Source organism: Octodon degus, unplaced genomic scaffold (assembly GCF_000260255.1).
Source record: "Octodon degus isolate 3935 unplaced genomic scaffold, OctDeg1.0 scaffold00030, whole genome shotgun sequence".
Classification (NCBI taxonomy): Eukaryota; Metazoa; Chordata; class Mammalia; order Rodentia; family Octodontidae; genus Octodon; species Octodon degus.
The window spans coordinates 5,933,576-5,947,808 of NW_004524606.1; the positions used below are offsets into that span (position 1 = coordinate 5,933,576).

A 14,233-nucleotide genomic window follows, 5' to 3' on the forward strand; every position below is an offset into this window, starting at 1 on the left:
TATATAATTTCCTTTCATTAAAAGTTAAGTCATTTTGCTGAATTCTATAAGTCAACTTAAGTCATATATTCTTAAATAAATTTTAGCTTGAAAAGAAAACAGGTAATATTTTATTCAGAAAGATGAACTTGAACCTGTTCCTCTCATTTTGACTAACATTTCCTTTCAAGAATAAGAGAACACATGACTAAGACCCTATCATGGGCCTTTATTTTGGTCACATTGGGAGAAGTCCAGAGTCAGAATTTTGTAAGGCTTCACCACTCTAAGTAAATCTCATATGTAGAAACTCTATATAGGAAGAGATAGGCTTTGAACAAAGAATTGCCACTACGTTTTTAAAAAGGTCACACAGTTGAAATGAGTCATAACTTATATCCATCAAGTTGGACTGCAGCTTTTCTGTAAAACAAGGCATGCCCATGAAGGGACAGTCTTCTCTGTAGCCTAGAACAACCATGTTGCATTAAAAGCATAGGAACAGCCCTGGTATCTACTTTGCAGCCTTGGCGGCATTTCTGCTGACAAGTTGCATACCACTTGCTGTAGTGACTATTTTTTACATGCAATGGCTTCTCCTTGGCAACCTCTTCACAGGGCACATTTGCTGTTTTTCTCTTTTTAAATCAAACACATTGGAAAGGTAGTGGAATATGCGGGTCTGAGCTTCTAGGTAGAAAAGTGGAAGGGATCACAAACTAGGGAAAGAGCACAGGAAGCTGGCTTTCTTTTCTTTTTCATTTTCTGAATTTTGTTTCATTTGGATGGATACAGGTCAAACAGGGATGATTAAATTCACTTTACCCCATGTATCCTTTCTTCCGCTGCTGAACATCCTGATGAGACATGCTTTGAATCAATTAATCTGCATCACAGTTCATGTCTGCTGTGTTTTAGCCCAGTGGCTTGCTGAGATTGCAAAGGATACTGGCATCTCCTCTTCACCTGTTCATTAAGCACTGTTAATAGAGCCTCAGACCTGGAAGATATGGCTGGGGGGAAAACCCCTCATCACAGTGTTTTCAAAGATAGAAACTTCAGAAAAAAAGACTAAGCACAGCACTTAGATTTTTGCATTATGCTAGGGGAATATTACATTCTAAATTCTTTTCTCAAAGCCTTGAAATAAGAGTACTTTGTAATCTCTGTTCTGCTCACATAAGTAAGTAAAGAGACTCCTCTAAATAGAAGAACAAAGCAAACCAAACAAAGAAACATTAAACATACAGCCACTTTGAATTATCTCACATAAATTCCCTGTGTTTTTCCCTTCTCAAATCATATTTTTAATCATTCAATCAACTTTATAATTAAATAAATGAACAAGCCTTGACAAGGTGTTGACCTTCTGACAGCACTTTGACTTTTTTATTTAAATTTTTATTCATTTTGATAAAAAAGATAAAATAGCAATGAAGCAGTTTTAAAACCAAGTAAGACAGTTACAATAATTAATACATTACTGTATTGTTGTCCTCATAGTAGGTATTCAGAGGGCAAGATGTAGACATGATATCTTATCTAAATACTATTAGTACAAAACTTTCTTCTCATTGAACTACGAGGAAGTAGCTCAAAATTTCACTCAAAAATGGTCCTTTATTTATATCACCCTTTTTTGTTTTGTTTTGTCAGAGATGGGTGTTCCATTGCTGTTAGAGAAACAGTATTTTGAGAAGTCCTTGAAAGGTCTTTTCATACTTGATGCCAATTCAAAGATTGTAGGCACTTGAATTCAGCAAAATAATCCAATGTAGTTCAACAGCTCATAATAGTAGTGAGTTAACAGCACAACTGGCAATTGTTCCAAGTTGTTGATTTGAGTCTTTTACGGCTCAGCATATTAATATAGCTTTACTTTTTATACCTAGTGGTTACACTTTTCTGCTGGATGGTTAAGAACAAGTTACAGCAAGACCTATATAACTAAAAATGTAACTTTTACTATCTGATAAGGCGAGTCCAGTCCCCTCAGGAAGCACAGTACCTTGTGGATCTTCTGTCAGTGTCAGCCATCCAGATGAGTCACGGCCATTGCTTGACCAATTTGTTCTCTGTGAAAGCCTGAGAGAATTCTTTCTCTCTAGGTGGCTCTCCTTAGGCACATTGCATTGTCAATCACTTTCCTCTGTGGCCCCATAATCTCCTTGATCAGAAAATCTAGGACACTACTGAGCTACAGGATGTCACAGCAGAGGTTCTCTTAGGTCCTGAGTCCTCACTGACCTGAAGGGCTAGGGCCAAAATATTGGCTATCTATTTAGCCCATAAATCTGTCTAATTTTTGGTCTAAAAACTTTAGTTGTTAAATATCCAGAAGAGAAACTTACTGATATTATTATCCTATAACAGAGGCAGTTAAGCTTAACATCGCTATCTGTCTGAATATCACATTTTTTATTTTTATTTTTATTTTTTTCTGGTACCAGGGATTGAACTCAAGTCCTTGCACTTGCCAGGCAGGTGCATATACAACATTCTTTAGACATAAAATGAAACTGCTATTTTCCAACAACCATGGATGTTCTAAAATTTAAATCCTTATAGAATGTTAAAAAATACACATTTTTACACAGATAATTAGATACCAAACCATATTCAACATTGTAACAGTACAATCCTGCTACATTTTGATTTTCTTGTCCCTTGATTACTTTTATTAAATTTTTACATGCATTTACATTAAAGATAGTATAGCAATAATTAATATGACATTAGAAGAAGTATGCATTTAGAAGACCAAAATGACAGGTATTTTAAGCATAGTTTTAGTATTACAGATAGCTGTCCACAATGTATTTTCTTAGTTCACAGATATAAGCATATAGTTAGTCACAGTGAGAATTTTACCCATTAATTGCTATTTTCAAAAATCTGATAGTAGTTCTGAGGACCATTGCCTTAAGCATTTTGTTTATATAGATGTATGGTTTTGCCCCTACCATGTTTCCTAACTTCTTTCTTTTCTCTCTTTACATTGTTTAATCCTTAAGTTCTCTCTTTCAATTTAACTGTGTTATAACTTTCAATTTTTATTTCTTCTTTTGAATTTTTACACTAGGGAGAAAATACAATATTTATACATGTGGGTCTGGTTTATCTCACCTATGAGTATATCTAGAAGTTACATCCACTTATATATGAAGGCTTTGAGTTTATTTTTCTTTATAGCTGAGTGATACTCCAGTGTATAAAACCACCACATCATTTTCACTCATTCATCAGGTGATGGGTGTTTTGGTTGTTTCCAAGATTTGGCTATACAAATTGTGCTTCTATAAACACAGGTGCAAATATACCACTATGGTATGATGTTTTCAGTTCTTTTTGGAAAATTCCCAGAAAGGAGATAGCTGGATTGGATGGAATTTCCAGTCCTAGTTTTTAGAGGAATCTCCACACTGATTTCAATAAAGATTGTATCAGTCTACATTCCACCAGCAGTGAAGGGTTCCATTTTCCTTGCAGCCCTCCAACATTTGTTGTTGGTTGGTTTCTTTATGATAGCATTCTTTCTGGGTGAGATGGTATCTCAGTGTTGTTTTAATTTGCATTTCACGAATAGCTAGTGACGTAGAACATTTTTTTCATGTATTTATTAGCTTCTTGAATTTCTTTCTCTGAGAAGTGTGTGTTCATCTCGGATGCCTACTTTTGGATTGGGTCTTTAAATTTTGGGGCCCTGTGAAAGCCTGAGAGAATTCTTTTGATAAGGATTGCATTAAATTTGTATAAAAATTTTGGGCATATGGCCGTCTCCACAATGTTATTTCTTCCTATCCAGGAGCAGGAAATATTTTTCTATTTTCTGAAATCCTCTACGATCTCTTTTTTCAGATTACTGTAATTTTCATTGAATAGATCTTTTACTTCTTTAGTTAGATTAATTCCTAAGTACTTCATTTTCTGTGGTGCTACTGTAAAATGTATTGTTTCTCTAATTTCTCTCTCAGTGTGTTTGTTATTTGTTTAGAGGAATGCTATTGACTTTTGCATACTGACTTTATATCCTTCTATGCTACTGAATTTGTGTATTAATTTTAGTAACTTCTTGGTGGAGTTTTTTGGGTCTTCCAAGTAGAGTATCATGTCATCTGCAAATAATGATAGTTTAACTCTTGTTCACCTATTCTCATTCCTTTGATTTCTCTGTCTTGTCTCATGGCTGTAGCTAATGATTCCAGAACTATATTGAATAGAAGTGGTAAGAGAGGACATCCTTGTCTTGTACCAGATATGAGAGTAAAAGATTTCAGTTTTTCCCATTTAGAATTATGTTAGCCATTGGGTTGTCATAGATAGCTTTTATCAGATTGAAGTAGAGACCATCTATTCCAATGAGGTGTAGGAATTTGAACATGAATGAGTGTTGGACTTTGTCAAAAGCCTTTTCTGCATCAATGGAGATGAACATGTGGTTTTTGGATTTGGCTCTATTGATACAGTGAATTGCATTTATAGATTTGTGTATATTGAATCATTCTTGCATCCCTTGGATGAATCCTACCTAGTCATAGTGTATAATGTTCTTGATGATTTGCTATATTCTATTTGCTAGGATTTTATTGAGTATTTTTGCATCTATGTTCATGAGGGAGATTGACCTGTAGTTCTCTTTTTCAGTTGCATCCTTCTCTGGCTGTATCAGTATAATACTTGCCTCCAGAAATGATCTTGGGAGATTTGTTTTCTTTTCAATTTCAATGAAGAGTTTGAGGGGCATTTGGATTACATCTTCTGTAAATTTCTTACAGAAATCAGCTGTGAATCCATCAAGACCTGGACTTTTCTTTGTCAGTAGGTGTTCTGTTACATTTTGATTTTGATTGGTTGTTATTGGGTTATTGAGAGTTCTCATATCTTCTTTATTCCATATTGGTAATTTGTACCTTTTTAGGACTTTGTCCATATCTGCTGTGTCTTAGCTATTGTTGATCTTCTGAATTTCCACTTGTTCTGTGGTAATTTCACCCTTTTCATTCCTTACTGCTTGAATTTGAGTTTTTTTCCTTCCTGTTTTTGATGAGGTTAGCTAGGAGCTTATGAATTTTATGTAATCTTTCAAAGAATCAAGGTTTTGATTCCTTAATTCTTTGTTTTGTTTTCTTTGTCTCCATTGTATTAATTTCTTCTCTAATCTTCACAATTTCCTCCTGCCTTTGGGCTTTGGCTTTGGTTTTCTCTTCTTTTATTAGAAGTTTGAGGTGTAGTGTTAGGGTATTATATGGTCCCATTCTGTTTTCCTAATGTGTGAGTTCAGAGCTATAAGTTTCCCTCTAAGAACTGCTTTCATTGCATTCCATATATTCTGATGAGATGCGCTTTAATTTTCATTGAATTGTAGATATTGTTTTATTTCTTGTTTAATTACGTCTGTAACCTATTGATTGCTGAGAAGGGTGATGTTTAATTTCCATGCATTTATGGGGTTTTGTGGTTTATTTTGTCATTTATTTACAGTTTTATTCACTTTGGTCAGATAATATGCATGGGATAATTTCTGTTTCCTTGCGTAGACTTAAGCATGACCTATGGATTAGTATGTGGTCAATTTTAGAAAATGCCCATGTACAGCTGAAGAAAATGTATATTGAGATGTGGTTAAGTGGAACACTCTGTATATATCCACTAAGTCCATTTTTTCCATGTTCTGGTTCTGTTCTTTTACTTCTTTCCTAATTTTTTGTCTGCTTGACCTATCTTTTTGGGATAAGGGGGTGTTAAGTATCCTGTTAAGACTGTGGTATTGGATGTTAGATTTTTCATGTCCATTAAGATTTGACTTATATAGTTGGGTGCTCCTGTGTTTGATGCATGCATATTTGTGACTGTTACCTCTTTCTCTTGTATTTTCCCCTAACCAGTATGTAGTAGCCTTCTTTATTTCATTTGATCATTGTTGGCCTGAAGTTCAGACTGTCTGCAAACAGGATTGCTACTTCTGCTTTTTTCAGAGGTGCTGGGGCATGTAGTATTATTTTGCATACTTTGATTTTCAACCTATGAATTTCTCTATGAGTTAAGTGTGTTTCTTGCATACAGCATATTGTTGGATATTGCTTCTAATCCACTGTGCCATTCTATTTCTTTTAATTGGTGAATTGAGTCCATTTACTTTGATTATTATAATGGAGATGTATTGCCTTATGTTTGACATCTTATTTACCTGCTGCTTTATATCCCCTTTTCTCCTGTGTTTAATTGTTTGCCCTATCGGTGGGTTCTTTCTATTTTAATTCATGGAGTTGTGTTCATTTTGATCCCTCTCTAGAATACTTTTTAGTAGTCTATGTAATGTTGGCTTTTTCATCATGCAATTCTTTAGTTGTTCTTTGTCATGGAAGTATTTCTCTTCTCCATCAAACTTTTTTTTTATTTAGGTAGAACCAGGGATTGAACTCAAGCCCTTGCAATTGACAGGGAAGCACTTATTCCACTGAGCCATCTCCCTGGCTGCCTCTCCATCAAACTTGAAAGAGTTTTGGAGAGTATAACAGTCTGGGCTGGAATATTTTTCTTGGAGCATTTGAAGTACTTTGCTCCATGCTCTTCTTGAATTGATAGTTTGTGAAGAGAAATCTGCCATTATTCTGATGAGTTTTCCTTTGAATGTGTTTTTCTTTTCTCTAGTGGCTTATAGTGTATTGTTCTTGAGCTGGGATCTTGATTATTATATGTCTGGGTGTGTTTCTAATTGGGTTGATGTTTTTTGGAGTTCCGTATGCTTTGGTTACCTGAATGTCAGATTGTTTCCCCATATGTGGGAAGTTTTCTGCCATTACTTCTGCCCATATTCTTTTTATATCATTTGTATTGACTCTTTCTTTCTCATTGATGCCCACACGTTGTTCATCTTTGAATCGTCTTTTACTTGTTGAATTATTTTTTCTTGCAATCTCATTGTTTTTAAGAGATTTTTTTTTCTTACCTTTTCACTAACTGCAATGGTGTCTTCAAGGTCTGAAAGTCTATCCTCACTTTCTTTCTAAAGGTTTTGCCACCTTGTGATTGGGGTTTTAATTTCCTGTACATCTCTTTGAAACTGCTTCATGCATTCTGTTTGTTTCCTATATTGTTCATTCAAGAATTTGACCATTTTTCTATTCTCCTCTTTTTTTAGCCAGTGTCTTCTTTAGAAGCACTTAGTAATTCTTTCATTATAGTTAACATTTCTTTTTTATTTCCTAGATTATTTCTTTTTTTTTTTTTTATTTATTTGAGAGAGAGAGAGAGAGAGAGAGAGAGAGAGAGAGTGGTGTGTGTGTGGCCAGCTCAGCCCACCAGGGGGCGGGGCTGGCTGGCATGTGGTGCTGGGGGATTGAACCGCGGTCCCTGATGCTTTTGCTAAGCTTGTTCTAAGTAGGTGCCTTAGACCACCGAGCCATCTCTCCAGCCCCTCCTAGATTATTTCTGATCTGATTTCTTCTGTACATTTCTGCAACTGTTTCTTTACTTCAGATGCTATTATTTCAGAGACTTAAGGTGTGTGATTTCCAAATTCTTCTATACTGATGTGTCCTGAATTTGTTCTGGGTGTTCTTGGGGCCTGAGAATGCATTTTGCTCCTTCTCTTTGTCATAGCACTGTCCTGTGACCTTTGGTGTAGAGCTTTGGTGCAGTTGTTATCATATCATCTATCAATATTTTCACCCAAGAGGGATTATCTGGTCAAGGCAGTTACAGTTTTGTATTTACAGAATCACAATTAGGAACACTAATAATGGGTAGTGAGATTTAGAAATTGACAAACTTTAGTACCTAATGGGTTTGTATTTTAGACCATGGGAGTAAATATTATGTCTGTGTAGCTAAGCAGATATTAAATTGGGAATTTGTATTTGTATTAGTTCCTCTAAGTTCTGTCTGATCGCCTCCTCTCGATGTACATGGGATCTTTCAGGCAGACTAGTTCACCCCGGCTTCCTTTTGCACCCTCTCTCAATCAAGGGAGAAAGTGAGAGGATACTCTCATAGATCAGGGTCTAGCAAAGTGTCTCAGCTTACTGGTCTGGATCTACCAATTTCAAACTGATCCAGGTGGGCCTGGGTTGGTTCTGGCTGCTGTGCTGTGCTTCTTCCTGCTGCAGCCTATGGAAGTGAACCCTCTGTCCTGGCCTGGCAAGATGTTCAGCTCCTGGATTAGCTGGGTGGGTCTGACCCTTAGCCTCTCTGCAGGGAGTTCTGCCACAGGGTCCAAACCAGGCCTATATGCCAGACCTGGGCTCTAGCTGGAAAGGGGACACTTTGACTTTTAAAAATAGTTTATAACATCACATTCTCTTAAGAAAAAAGAGAATTTGTTTTCAATGCAAGAAAGTATATTACAGACTACAGTGTAACTGGCAATAATGAAAGCAATAAGGGATGGAGCCATGTAATAAGGCACTATACAAAGTTCCAGAAACTTGATGGGTACCTGGGCTGGACAAAACAACAAGTGAAATGAACAGTAGCACATGGATAGATGTAGTTGGTTTTCTTTCTTTTTTTTTTAACCCTGAAAGCTTGCCCTTATAGTTAAGTGAAAAAGAAACAAGAAAACAAAATGATGTCTATGGCAATAGACAACCTGCCCCTGATAAGGGTGCCCTTTACACCTATAGTGCTATTAGTTAGTTGTAGTCAGAAACTGAAGGCATAAAGCAGCAGATCACAGGAGTCATGGGAAGGAATGCCCAAAGAGGTCACCTTTTTTTTTTCAAAGTTTTATTGATAAACAGATAGCAATGAGACAGTTTCAAATCAAATTGGAAGTACAGTTTCAACAAATAATACACTGCATATATTCTTCTTAGTGGTTAATTGCTGTACAAGATGCAGACTTGTGATCCTATTTACAAACACCATTAGAACAAATCATTCTATTCATTAAGAGAATGCAACTATATATCTGTCCTAACCACTTTGAATACACAGATACAAAATGGACATTCATCGGTATACCCCATTTTTTCTAAGTTCCATTATTGAATATTATAGGTGTGTAAACTCAGCAAAATATTCCAAAAGAGTCCAGTAGCCCATAATAGCATTGGGTCTTCTGTTTAACTGGCAATGTCAGAAATTATTGACCTGAGTCTCCCACAGCTCAACCTAACAGCATGGCTTTATTTCCTATATTTCGTCTTCATACTTTTCTACTGGATGGTTAAGACCAAGGTAAAGCAGGACCTGTGCAACAAGAGTTGTAGCTTTTTGGTCTGAGAAGGTCAGTGAAATGCCCTCAGGATTTGTTCTGAGATCCTGTACCTCAGATTGTAGAACCTTTGTCAGTGCAGCCATGTGGATGAGTCACGGCCATTGCTTGGCCAATGTGCTAAGAGGTCACTTTTACATCTGGCTGGAACTTACACTTGGTATGTCCCCACTGAAATCACCAAGAGAAAATAGGATCTATATTATTTAGCAAGAAATAGCAATGTTGTACTAGTGTAAAGGACTAAAAATATCCAAACCTATTTCTTGCCATTCTATAGTTAGCTTTATCAAAGGAATTTTCTTGTTGTCAAATATCCTAATTGTTAACACATATAATCAAGCATCTATTTGGTATGAAAAAATTTGTATTCAATGAGCAGACATTTACCTTCCAAAAATTAGGACAAAAACCTTGAAAATACCTATTGGAATATACATGCGAGTATCCAGTATATAACATAGCTAAGTAGGTCTCTTCGTCCTTAAGAATGGTGAACTGAGTTACATGGTGGAGACATTTGCTATTAACTGAATGTGCATGTGTGGCCCCTAATTTCTCTTGTTTCTGTTCAGTTGAGCAGAGTCATGTAACAAGTAGTATCCAATAGTTTAAGAGTAGAGTTGAGGTTGACTTGTGTTCTGAAGCATGTAAGGTCCAGTTTAAGATACCCTCAGGTCTAATGAGCCTCATCATGAGAATCATGGAGCTGTGGTGGTGCCACAAGTAAAAGTTACCAGGAATGCTAAATACATCAGTGGTGGCAAACCTCTCAGAGCTTTCAATTGTAACAAACACCCAGTTTCAGTTCATGTGCCATATTTGCTACCACTGATCTATATTAATAGTAAGCATGAAGTGTTTGTTGTCAAGGTTGATTTTCTTCTTCCATTCTGTTTGGGGTAAAGTAAATGTCAAACCAACTATTTAAAATGTAGGCTTTGAAACTAAAGAGATGTATCAGAATCCTAGCTCTGCTACTTACAAGCTAACTGAACACAAGGAAAGTTATTTAACATCTAAGTATCTCCGTTCTCTCATGTATCAGATATGGCATTTTTACACATCAAAACTGTATGAAATGGGTAGCCTAAAGCATTTAAAACAGTACTAAGCACATGCTAGTAGCATGTATTTGATAGTACTGGTAGTGGTCCTCATTATTATTATCAAGAGTTGGTTTCTGTGACAGTGATGTTGCAGTAGTTGAGAATTGAATCACTGCATGTCTTTTGAGAGTAGAGTTAGGATATTTTAACATTTCTGGAAGTTGCTGGCACTAGTGGACAAACTAGTGTGTTTGTCCACCATCAAAGGGAGAAACTCTGAATGGACCAAAATGTGATAATTGCCCTGGTTTGTGAATTACTAAGCTTGAGTGTAATAAGAGGTAGAGAGTTTTAGCCTTCGGTATCAGATTTGTACTGATGCACCTTTAGAAGCCAAGTACCTACCAGCATATTTTAATTGTTAAGGAAATCTCTCAGGAAATGGATTTCTGCTGTGTTGTTACATCTATCATTATATATAATGCTTATTTGTAAGAACACATGAAAAAACTGACATACCAAATACCAGACCAGTTAACCTTGGAAATTACTTGTGTGTTTAAGTAGCAGTAAGAGGAGAAATATACACTGTTGGAATTTAGAGTAGGGAATAGGTTCTGTAAAGTGAACACAGTTTCAATAATATGTAGGAATGAATAATTCCCCACCAAACACCAAAGTAATAATGTACTGTAAGTATTGCTTTCCTCTGTAGAATTTGCCAGGAATTCAGTGGAAAACAAGTAACATTATGAGGAAATATTGATTCACTGTGGGCACAGTGAGTCTTGTTATGATAAAGACAGAGTCTGTGGCCATTTCTTTAAAAATAAGTACACAAAATTGCTTACTGTAATTGGGATGTTTAGACTGCATCTTTTTATAGAATAAACTAGATTTATTGGGCTTCAAGAACTTTTTCATGACCTAGAAACCCTAAGGTTATGAAGAAGTTGAGCTCATGCCATTATGCTGCCTCTGGGTTTTGCATTTTGATGAAGCTTGGAGTCTGGGTAGAAATCCCTTCTAATCAATAAAAGCATCATCTTACTTAGCTGCATTCATCCCCTGCTGAATCTCAACCCACGACAACCTGCGAAGTTGGAAATATAGTGACTCAGAGTATAAAGTCTTCCTTATTAACCACCTAACCTCCTTACTGGTACAGAGCCATGGGCCAAGCCCCTCGATAAGTCTTAGTTTTTGCTTGCAAAATGGAGAATAAAATGGAATCTACCCCATGGAGAAGTCATCAAATTAAATGAGATGATTCCTATGAAATTTTAAATAAGTAATCCATCAATACCAGGCATCCTTCAGGTTGGCTTTCCTGGGGTTCATTTGCCCTAAATTCATTCTTGAGTCTCAAACTTCAGAGAATAATACGTATTACATTGGAGTTAAACTGATCTTTTTTTTCAGGCTGTCATCAAATTGTCAGAACAATTTGATGACAATAATGTTGACATTGATTATCAAAGCTGAATCAGAAAATGTAGCTGGCTTGGGAACTGTGACCTTGCTCACTCATTGCATATAAATGTGACCTGCTCTTCAAACTGAAGGAAAAAGACTGGGCCTTTGTCAGAGGAAGCTGAGGTGATTTTTTTTACTAGAATATGAAAACAAAATCCCTGCCTCAGAAATTTCTTCCAAATTGAACTATTGTACATTCCCAGTGCATTCTTTTCCTCCTCCATCATCCTGAAAATGTGTCCCCTGCTTTGGGATCCTATATTTCTTAATCAAGGAAGTACGTGTGTCACCAACTCTTTCCCTTCTTTCCTTTTTGTAGACATTTTTTAAGTTGTAAAATGTACAAGTCTCTGTACTGATCACTTCCTTCCACTTCACTTAAGTTCCTAGACCTCTTGTACCACCAGCTGTAAAATGGAGGTTTGACAGGTGCCTAACTCACAGAGTTCAACTTCTGTAAAGCATTTGGAGTAGGGTACATTAAAACTGTTCAGTGGGCAGTAGTTAGTACAGCCAGCAGCTCTAATTTATAGCAGAGCAAATATCTCAGGATAGTTAAATGATTTCTCCAGGGTTTTGGAGCTTACATGGCCCACCTTCAAAAATCTCAGCACTTAGCCATTTTCCGCCCATATCTAAGGATCCACATTACAGAACCTTAAATTTTGTATCTTCACATTCTTGAAATCCACTCATTCTCGTTGGAGTAACTCCAAGGATCTTTAAAAAATACACACCTAACCTGTCTTGAGGGGAGAAAGGGCAGAGGCATCCCACATGAAACTCAAGTTTGTATCTGCCTGTGGTGTTATCATAACATAAATCTATGCTTAGAGCATTGCACCCAACCTAGTCCCTCACTCTTCCTTTGAAAACGTTAGCTTTGGAGTCTGAAGCTAATGAGAGGAAAGCCAGAGATCAGCACCTCACACTAACTTCAAAGAGGCCACTTTTCTTGGGCAGCCAAATTGTTGCTTAAGAGAAAGACAGCATGTCTCATGGTACCTATTTCTAAGGTAGACATGTTTTTCATGAGAATTAAATAGCTCACCAAATTTATTTCAGCCCAACTCTATATAATCTATTCTCATTTTCAGCATTGTTCAACTCAATTTTATGGCCATCTATTAGATATGACAGGAAGAAAGTAGGTAAGCCCTTCATCAAGAAACAGAAAACTTCTTGGCTGGTCAGCAAGAACAGTGGATGCCTCTATTTTTGTGATAATGGCATCCATTCTGCCTTTTTCTGGTTAGTTCTGGGCCTTCTTAGTCTCTTGGGCTCACATGTTGTCCTGACTGCAAGAACAGACACATGGCCCAGACCTGATCAAAACAGACTAAAGTCTGATATTTATGTAGTTACTGGGAATCTAGGTTTTAGTCCAGACTTCTTGACAGTCAAAAGATATACATATGGAGATCTGTTGGGCCACCATTGCAGACTTAGTAACAGAAAGCCAATATAAAAGAAAGTAAAGTCAAAAGATAGGAAGACGCATTTCTAATTTCACATTCCACACTTGTCTTTTAATCAGCTGAATCTTTCCCTGTGATAAAGGTCCACAGATGTCTTCCTGTTTATTCCTTAAGACAGTTTTAGATTATACTCTCTTACATGCTGCTGAAAGTGATCAGTTGAGAAAATTGTATCTCTATTCTGCAGTATTTTCCCTTCTGGGTCACTTTTACCTTTTTGTGAATGCTTGACACATTGTAAGGTCGCATGTAGGATCTGAAGATCCTGAGGTCACTAAGCTTCTCAGATATAAGTTCTGTCCTTCCACCTCTATGTGATCTGAACTACTTAAATTCTGATCTCGTCTTAGGAAAAGATGAAATCTTACAGGACAAGAGAATATAAATCATCTTCATGAGAATTATGTTCAATAAATGAGGGAGTATCAATATGGTAAGTTTTTGACTTACAAACATTTGAGTTACGAATTTTCATAGATACAAATAGACTTCACATAAAAACATTCCTAGATTCAAACAAATTATGAAGGAAGTAGCCACATGTCCCCTGGACATCGTCAGATGTGCTGTTGTTTGCTTACTGGACAGCACAATAGTGGACAGTAACACAGTGCTCAGTCCAAGCCCAGAGTGTCAGGAAGCAAGAAGCAAAGCAGCGGTGATGTGGATGGGACTGCTGGGACATGCAAAATAATAGATATTGCATATTTGTGTCAAAAGTATGCAAGACTCAGTGTGTTGGACTTTCAAACCAATCTGACTTAAGAATTTTCCTGAAACAGAACTTGTTTGTAAATAAGGGGCTTAGTGTAATTAATAAAAATTGTTTTGTAACTCATTTATACTTTTGAAGATCTCAGAAGGATGATATTAATATCAACCTCTATTATGTGTGGGGAAAATGAACCCAGAGAATTTAAATACATTATCCAAGCTAAAAGTAGATATATCTAGGATTCAAGACCATATAGTCTTATTTTATGTGATAGAAAAGCAAGCTAAGATCTGTAGCCTTCTTTGTGCACAGAAACCTT

At 36.5% G+C, this 14,233-nt stretch overlaps 1 protein-coding gene across 1 annotated transcript in view; it reads left to right on the forward strand.

Moving 5' to 3' along the window:
- Nucleotides 1-14,233, forward strand: part of Fam19a1 (family with sequence similarity 19 member A1, C-C motif chemokine like) — a 657,514-nt gene that overhangs the window by 136,371 nt on the left and 506,910 nt on the right. The window lies entirely within an intron of this gene.